Source organism: Microtus ochrogaster, linkage group LG2 (assembly GCF_000317375.1).
Source record: "Microtus ochrogaster isolate Prairie Vole_2 linkage group LG2, MicOch1.0, whole genome shotgun sequence".
In the NCBI taxonomy this organism is placed as follows: Eukaryota; Metazoa; Chordata; class Mammalia; order Rodentia; family Cricetidae; genus Microtus; species Microtus ochrogaster.
Genome location: NC_022028.1, coordinates 10914240 through 10923466, shown reverse-complemented (window position 1 = coordinate 10923466; position 9227 = coordinate 10914240). Strand labels below are relative to the sequence as shown.

The 9227-nt window shown below is 38.4% G+C and overlaps 1 protein-coding gene across 25 annotated transcripts in view; it reads left to right on the top strand.

The window, feature by feature from the left end:
* The window catches only part of Rims1 (regulating synaptic membrane exocytosis 1), a 473457-nt gene that overhangs the window by 5412 nt on the left and 458818 nt on the right, over positions 1–9227 (top strand). The window lies entirely within an intron of this gene.

The following is a 9227-nucleotide window of genomic DNA, read 5'->3' as shown; positions in this document are numbered from 1 at the left end:
CCAGGTTCAGTAAGTTGAGCATCCAAACTGCCCAGGCCCCCCCAAAGCCAGCACGTGCAGTAGGATCAAAAACCCATTGCCATTGTTCTTGAGTTTTCAGTAGTCCTCATTGTCCGCTATGTTCAGCAAGTCCAGTTTTATCCCATGCTTTTTCAGAAAGAATTGTGATTGTGTTAAGGATAATAGAAAGATACAAAACCATTGGGTTTTGGTTGATCTGTGGTGATTTATTTTTAACTTGTGTGTATTCTTTCTTAATAGATTGCTGCCATCTATGTATTTACATGACCAAATTTGGGGTACTCCATGGTAGCAAATCAGGGTGACCACTGGGCTACTGCCAACTTGAGTAATAGAAACACAACCTCTTCTGAAGGTTGTTTGTTCAACTTGTTCAACAGGAAGTCTGGCTTGTGTAAGTCAGTCCAAAACCTCCTAGAAAGATACCAGTGTGAATTCCTGAAACACTCTATTCTCTCACGTCTATAAGAAGCATATGGAAGAGCTTGTTTTGCATGGATTATAAAAGTGCCATTGTGTTGAATTTCATTTACCTCAACGGTTGATGTTCTGTTTTTAACCAACTTTGAACATTGGATCTTGTGAACTGAGTTTGGATATTCTAGATTTTGTCTTGGGAGTTGAAGAAATTTTTTTTTTTTTCTGAGACACAAAGCAACTAGAGTAATAGAACCTCAAACTCCTACACAGTGATTCCAGCCTTAACTGTTTACTAAAAGTCTCTAATGGAAAGTGTGGGTATTATAAACTCTTGGTGTTGGTTTGTTTTCTCATGAGAGAACTTTTTAGGATTTTCTGGTCCATTGCTTATAGCATTTGGTCTGAGAATTCAGAGAGTAAATCTTCTAAGTAGCAGGATCATTGCATGTGGCTGGTGGGGTTCCCTATGCCTTTGTGAACACACACATGTTCTTAACTTCTGTTTTCCTGACCTACATGCTCTCTCTCACACAGAAGTCTCCTTAATACAGTAACATTTTGCAACTTTTCACCTTAACTTCGAGGCCCTCTCTTCTCAGTCATACTGTTCTGAATTTTTTTTTTTTTTTTATGAAGCAGGATACTTGTATTCACAGACTGGTGATAGTTAATTCAACAGTACGACCACATATTAAAATTTTATGCTTTAAAATTGGGACCAAGCAATGGGCTGTGTGGGTAGAATAAAACACCGTTCTTCTTATACCTTATTGTTGGTGTGGTTCCTATCACATAAAAACCTCTGAGCTCTGTAAGATTGGCTACTGACCTGCTGTATAGAACACTGAGCTAGGTTTTAGTCTTGTTTTTTATTGTAGTTTTTGTGTTTGTTTGTTTGTTTGTTTGTTTTTGCCTTTTTTTGAGACAGGGCTTCTCTGTGTAGCCCTGGGTTCCCTGGAACCCGTCTGTGGATGAGGCTGCCCTCCAACTTGCCTCTGCCTCCTTGAGTGCTGAGATTAAAGGCATTCATCACCAGACCCTACTAGGTGTTGGTTTGTCTTTTTAAAATTTGATTTTTTTAAAAAAAATTTCATTTTACATTCCATCCACAGTTCTCCCCCATCCCTACTCCATCCTCACTCCCAACCTCCCCCAGCCTATGCCCATTCTACTCGGCCCAACAGGTAAGGGTTCCCATGGGAAGTCAACAAAGTCTGGCACATTAATCTGGGGCAGGACCAAGCCCCTCCCCCCTGCATTAAGACTGAGCATTGGCATCCCACCATAGGGAATGGGCTCCAATAAGCTAGTTCATGCACCAGGGATACCTGGCCCTACTGCCAGAGGCCCCTCGGATAGTCCAGCCTTCACCACTGTCTCCCACATGTGGAGGGCCTAATTCGGTCCCGTGGAGGCTCCACAGCTGGTGTTGGTCTTAATGCTATCACTTTCTATAGGTATAAACATTATCAGGCCATTTTATGCAGTTTCTTAGCTTGCTGTATGCAGTGGGATTTGTAAGGTCTGTCCCTGTAACTCACAAGGCTTTAAGCATGGTGATGCAGGAACACATTTAAACTTCAAATTCCTGGGCCCAAAAAAACTGCTCTTACTGCCTTTACTCCTGGAAAATATAGCTGACCCTCAGATGCATCCCTTTTTGTGGTTTTTGAAGATTTTGGGCTTATGGGGAGAAAGTCTTGTTGGGATGGCCCCGCCCATAGTCTCATGAAGGCCTTGTGACCAGGATTGCAGTTACACCAAGGTGGGAATTTGACAAGGGATTAAAAAGTAAAATAATCACAGAGCCTGACCTCAAGTTATAATTTCATTATTTCTCATTAAATAACTCATAAATATTTATTGCATAAAAAGTAATGGGAAAACAGCAAATTTTGAAATAACAGCAAGGCAAACCTAATACAAAATGGAAAGAGACATTAGCTTAGGGCAATTTCATAGGGTAGTTTTCTTATGTTTTACTAAAAAACAAAAGAGCGTTAACTTCTGTATCATGAGGTATAATAAATGAATGTCTCATTTTTAACATTGAATGAGGGACTACTTGTCAAGTAGTTTATCTTTATAAGTTTTTGGTTGGATAACATAATAACATGCACTTTTAACATGTTTAAATTTCAGTACTAAATGCCCTATTTTTCTGCATGTGTAGCCTCACATTCTTATATCATGTTTACATGAATTTATTTTGACCTAGGTCAAATAGTTGACAGCAAGGGACAGTACTATACTTTCATTGCTATTTTGTGAAAGTTTCCTATACATAGAAATGTTTACTTAAAGAAAAACGAGAATTGCTTAAAGAGAGAGTGGCTTATATATTGATTTGCCTTCCTTTTTATACAAATTTCTTGCGATGGGTAGTGTTTCATACTGTCAATTTTAAGTATCAACTTAGATGAAAAGTTAGATTATCATTTCCGCTTTATAGATTTTTTTCCTACACCAAATTATTTGCACCAGACCACCGAAAAGCAAGCAATTAAAAGCCTTAAAATTTATCAGAGCAGTATGCAATGCCAACAAGGAGTATCGAATTTTAAAAATCATTATTTGACTAACAGTAATGATTTCCTGAAAATGAGACGCTGCATCTCACAGAACCTCAGTGGACGCCTCTTTTATGGCAAGGCTGAATGCAGTTTTTGAATCATTTCTCAAATAATAGTCATCAGTTACAACTGCATGCAGGACTGTCTGTGAAAATTCTCCGTTGAGCCAAGCAGAAGTACAGTCTTCAGTTTAGAGACCATATCCCTGGAGTGAGAATTCATTTAAATAGATTTTAGAATGTAAAGTTTTGATAATCCCTTTGAAGTATAAGTAGTAAGATAATTTAATATTATTGAAAAGAATCTTATGTAATTTGTAAGTAATTAAGGCATTTAATTAGAATATTAGCTGTTTTAAAGAAGCATGATGAATGAGAATGAGATAATATAGATAATAATACCCAGTTTAGGATTTATAGATTGTTTAGTACCTTTTTATCACTCATCCTTAGGTTACTTGTCTGGAAGATATTATTATGTTTATATAAAGAAGGCATGTAAATTGAAAACCAATTAAAGTGTCTATGCTGCCATGTAGATATCTTATGCTATTTAGAGTCTTTTAATGGGCTGTCATATTTAATATGGATATATATTCACAAGTGAGACTTTATAGTGGCCTTTACTGAGGAAGGTTCTCTGCTCTACCATTTGTCTCACATTGTTTAATGTGAAGTATTTCACTAGTTGAAATACTTCCCAACTCGTATTTCTGTACCTGAAGTATTGTTTATCGATCTTTGAAGAATACTCTTAATTTCAAGAAACCAAATGGTCAATCTAGGTTTTGGTCCACTTGACACAATATAGGGCCATCTGGGAAGAAGGCACCTCAACTAAGAGAATGCTTCCATGAGATTTGCCTGTGGGCAGGTCTTTTTGTGTGCAATTTCTTGATTCCTGAATGGTTGGAAGGGACTGGCTCGTCGTGTGTGGTGCTGCCCCTGCCCAGGTGGTCCAGGGTTGGATAAGAAAGCGGGGCGAGCAAGCTATGAGAAGCAAGTCTGTAAACAGTGTTCCTCTATGACCTCTACTTAGTCTTTGCCTCCAGAGTTCCTACCTTGAATTCCCTTCTTCCTTCTGATATGAACTGTAACCTGAAAGGCGAAATAAACATTTACCTCCCCAAGTTGCTTTTGGTCATGGTGTTTATCCCAGCAATAGAAATGTAACTACGATACCAAGTTATGTTAAAGTTGTTGGCTATTAGTGCATAATCATTCTGTTCTTGTCATTTATTCTTATTTTAAGATTTATTTGCTTCTTACTTTTATGAGTAAGTGCGTATGATGCCTGAATGAACATGTGTGTACTGTGTGTGGGTAGGTGACTATAGGAACCAGAAGAGGAAGTTGGGTTCTCTGGAACTGGAGTTTTATGTAGTTGTGGGTTCTGGCAACTGGACCTGGGTCCTGTATAAGACCAGGGTTTTAGTTATGGTTTCCATTGCTGTGAAGAGACATCATGACCATGGCAACACTGTCAAAGGATAGCATTTTTATGGTGGCTTGCTTACATTTCAGAGGTTCAGTCCATTTTCCTCATGGGAGGGAGCATGGCGGCATGCACACAGACATGGTGTTGGGTACACCTTCATCAGAAGGCAGCAGGAAGTGGCCTGAGATGCCGAGTGGTGTCCTGAACACAGAAAACTTCAAAGTCAGCCCCCACAGTGACACACTTCCTTCAACAAGGCCATACCCATTCCAACAAAGCCACACCTACCTATGAGGTTATAGGGGCCACTTATACTCAAACCACCACAAACAGCAAATGATCTTCACTGCTGAGCCATCTCTTCAGCCCCCGCTTCTTGTCATTTGAAGAAACGAAATGAGAAACTTTTCTAAATGTTAATTTTGTTCTCATTTTTCTTTTGCAGCTTTTATTTTTGAAAAAAAATGGGCTATATTTTTTGTATCAATGATCCATATAACTCAAATATCACTTCTTTTCAAAAATATAGTGTAGTATATATAGTAATATATATGGACTGGTTTTTCTAAATATGAGGTAGTTTATGTAGACATTTAGAGGTCTGCTAAGGTCAGAAAAATTACTTAGTATCTGCATAGAAATAGATGAGAAGAACAGTAAGGTAATGCAGTGGCTTTCCCTTTTTCTATTTCACACAGCTTAGCAGATTTATCTTTCTTGGTTGTCTCTGTATTGTAATATAGAGGAGCTTAAGTATTCTTTACTAATCTCTTCTTTCTGAGGAAAAAAAGGATTGATCTTACATCCGGGTATTTGAAGTGGAAGTATGTTGAAATAAGCAATCTCTTTTATATTGGTTACTAAAACTTGGTCAAAGCAAAAGTTATAAATAGCTACTACTCTGGTGTTATATCTGAACATCATCACTGTTTTTCATGAAAGCATAATTTAAAAGGTAAAATTTTATACTGGTAATATGAATTGATGGATGGTTTTTGTATCCTAGGCCAAATATTGCCATTTAATATAGCAATCCCAGATAAAAACTTGATGCCAGTGTGGAAAGATCTGAGATCTGTTTAGACACGGGCATGAGGAAAGACGTTCCATGGAGTTTGGCTGTCCAACATTTTCAGCTAGTCCACACAGAACACAGTTATGATTGATACTGAGTACAGTGGCTAGTTTCTGCATTCCATAAAGGCAGCATAGTCAGCAACTCTGGGCCCTGTGCACAGAAAACCAAAGCCAGCAAATACATCCACTTCTGGACCGCAAGACGCAGATACCGTATAGTTGGTAAAACTTAGAAAAATAATAAGGATAAGGTGAGTGGTAATTGTAAAGTGAAAGCTGAAGGTCATTTTGAAGCACCCTCTTCTCTGCTGTCTGTGTTTCCATTTCCTTCTAATTTGCCTTCAATTTTTCTAAATGTCTCTACTCTGCCCCATCCTGAATCTTAAATATTAGCCTTCTTAAAAGTTCTACTATAGCCTATTATCCCTTTCTTTCAGCTCCTGTTAAGTCTCACAGGGTGGATTCAATTGCAAGGACATGCCAAAGATTGAAATATCTAGGCCCATATGTTCTGAATTCTCTGGTTAATTCTGAATTCTCATTGCAACATCTTTTTGATACCTCCTTAACTGGATTTAACTTCGAATTTATCGCCACCTAGCATAAATTTCTTAGCGTTTTGCCACATACGATGCTTTGAGCTTCACAGGTAGCATCTCTTCCATATCCAGAACAAGGCTGGGACTTTAAGGCCTATATCCAGCTCATGCTGCCTTTCGTTTGGTCTACACAGCCCTGACTTCCTTCGTCTTAGCTGATTTTCATTGCTCCTTCACTACTTGACGACTCCACTCGTGCTTTACTCTTGATCAGACATTTTCCTTTGAATCTAAATTTATCTTGGCCTTTAAGATGATCTTAAATGGTACCTCATCTGCTGCGTCGTCCCAAACCTCCCAGGCTGGTTTCAGTGCTTGCCTTCTGTGCATACATTTTTCCTATCATTTCCACTCAACATTCTCGTCTCAGCACGGAATACGCTGCCGAGGGTGGCATCCATTTCTGTTGTATTCATCATAAGCGCTTATAGCAGGTGCCCAGTTATTTGAAATGGTGTATATGAATGAATGCGTAGATTCAGAAGACGAGAGTCACCTAAGGCTGCTAATGAGATGCGTGGGAGGACTCAGTGGGATGGTTATTCTAACCATGGAAATTCAGTCAGCAAATTCTGAAGGCAAAACTGCTTCCCTTTGACTAGAGAGAGAAGCAGGTTGACCAGAATGTCTGAGGAAATAAATGTTTGGCACTGAACTTTACAAGGTAAAATTAAGATATATATTTTTTTGGATGGCCTGTGGTGCTCTTGATTTATCATTCATGGCTTTCTGAAAGACAGGATTTTGAAGACATTTGATTGTCAGTGTGGGTGGACATAAATAATAGATTTTTTTTTAAAGGTAACTCTCTAGAGAGGCACCCTTAATTAGGGATGTTTTAATGAAAGCATGACTAACTTCAGTCGGAGTCTAAAGCATAACACATGTTCTGATTTGATATTTACAGTTAGACCAGATGATCACAATGTACTTATATTGATTTTATTTTTAATTAAAAATACTTCCCAGTTAAGCCATCTTCTGTTCATCAAAGCTCCTTGAAGGTGGATGTCATCGACTGATTGCCTTTGGATTTGCACTACCTGCCCTGTGACCAACACATTATAAGATCTCAACAGGTGTTTCTTGAGCTATGTGCCACAGTTGACGTCCTATACACAAAAGCAGATATCTTTGTACTTTGAAGACGGGACGCTGTTGTTTACGTGAGTGGGAAGTTAGCAACTGTCCAGTCCTAGACTGGCAAATACTTGGTTTACTGTGGCAAAGTTCAGCACAGAACAACATCGGTGACGAATGCCAATATTCTTCAGAACCTTTATGAACATAGTGCTTTAAGGAAGGGGTCAACCCAAGGATTGGCAATCGAGACAGCAGATGACACGTTAGTCACTGAAGATCATTCCAGGTCTCTCGGGCTTTCACTGCTAATTAGTGTTAAGACCTGTGCAAAACACATCCGCTAACTTGTCCTTGGCCTTCCACAGCACTTCCTTTTGTTTGCTTATTTTTACCTTCTTTTTCTGGCATTACATTATTAGGTGGCATCACAACACTTGGTTTCAGCAAATTTAAACGAAAGGTTTTAAAGCCGATTTGATTTGCTTTCTCTCCAGGGTTATATTTGCTATAGCAAACCCCAAGGGAATTCTACCAGTTTTGCGTGTTTGGAATATCAGCGTATGGAGTGTTATTTAAAGAAGTCGATTGTGAACAGGGATTATGAAATAGGAAATGATTTCCTTTGCAGCGATACTACTCATCATGTTTACAGTCTATCAATATTTCGTAATTGTGAGAATTTTATTTACAAATTTTAATTCTTCTCTGAGATACGTATTTTCAGTTTAGAGTAACTTATGATTTCAAATAGCGTTTCCTATTACACTTTCGAGTTATAAATGTGTTCACATAAGGTCTCACTATGTACCAGGCTGGTCCAGGAGGTTATGAGCCCTGTTTCCTTCAGTGCCTTAGTGCTAGAGTTAGAGACTCACACCACTATAGCTGACTGTTGTTTATTATTTATGTTAATTGTTTTACTTTAAAATTGAAATCCCTTTAAGATTTCAATTACTAAGGACTCCATTAGTATTTTCAAAACATTACTCCAGATGCAGTATCATGAGCATGTTGAATGAAAGCCCGGAACACACTTGTGTAAAAATTAGCTATTTTTTTCAGAATGAGCAGACTTTCAGACGAGAGATACTGAAGCGAGGGTTTGGTGGAGGTGGGGAAATGTTAGGATTTGAAAGACGTTTCTGAGGCTGAAGGTGCAGCTCTTCTTCCTGATGGGTTGAACTTTAGTTGATTTCTGATTGGTACCAACCAGTACCAGGGTTAGGTGGAAGACTACTCGGTCGTTTGGCTTTGTGATAACTTTAAAAACACCCAAGGAGGAACCAAGTAGGTTTTGTGTCAGGAAATTGGACGAGAGATTGGTTTGCAATGTAAATATGAGTCTGGTGCCTTATGGGTGGTCATTGAGTTGTACAGTTCAGAGGAGGAAAGGTAAAGAAATGAGACTTAAGGAAAGTTCATTTTTGAGAGTTGAAAGAGGACAATAAATCTGCAGTGACGGGAGAGGGGAAATGAAAACCAAGAGAGTTGTTATACGTACATGCGTATACATAGAAATGTATGTGATATGTATGTGATATGTATGTATATATAATGTTTTACACATACATTCTCTGTGCGTCATATTTTTGAGTAGCTTAAAACCTGTGGCTCTCTATAAAGTTCTCCATACATACGTAGCTTTGAGTTACTCCCTTTCCCCAATCCCCATTCCCCATTTTTAACACTGAGTATTTTCCCTTTCATGTGTCCACTCAACTATTTTCTACTTTTTCTTCTAATTTAATTTTTCTTGGGGTGGGAGCGTATATGTTTCCATATGGGGATTACATGCACACTTCATTTTGGTGAACACCTTTCACCAATATCTTGTTCCCTCATCTCCTGCCCATTGTCTCTGTTTGCACTTTTCTGCCCCCAGTATATCCCTCTCTCCTTTGCTTTTGCCTGGTGACTTCACTTTAGTATAAATTTTTTTTTCCAGTTTCATTCATTTTCCTGTGAATTTCATTATTTTATTTTTATCTAAAGCTGAGTAATATTGCATTGTGTATAT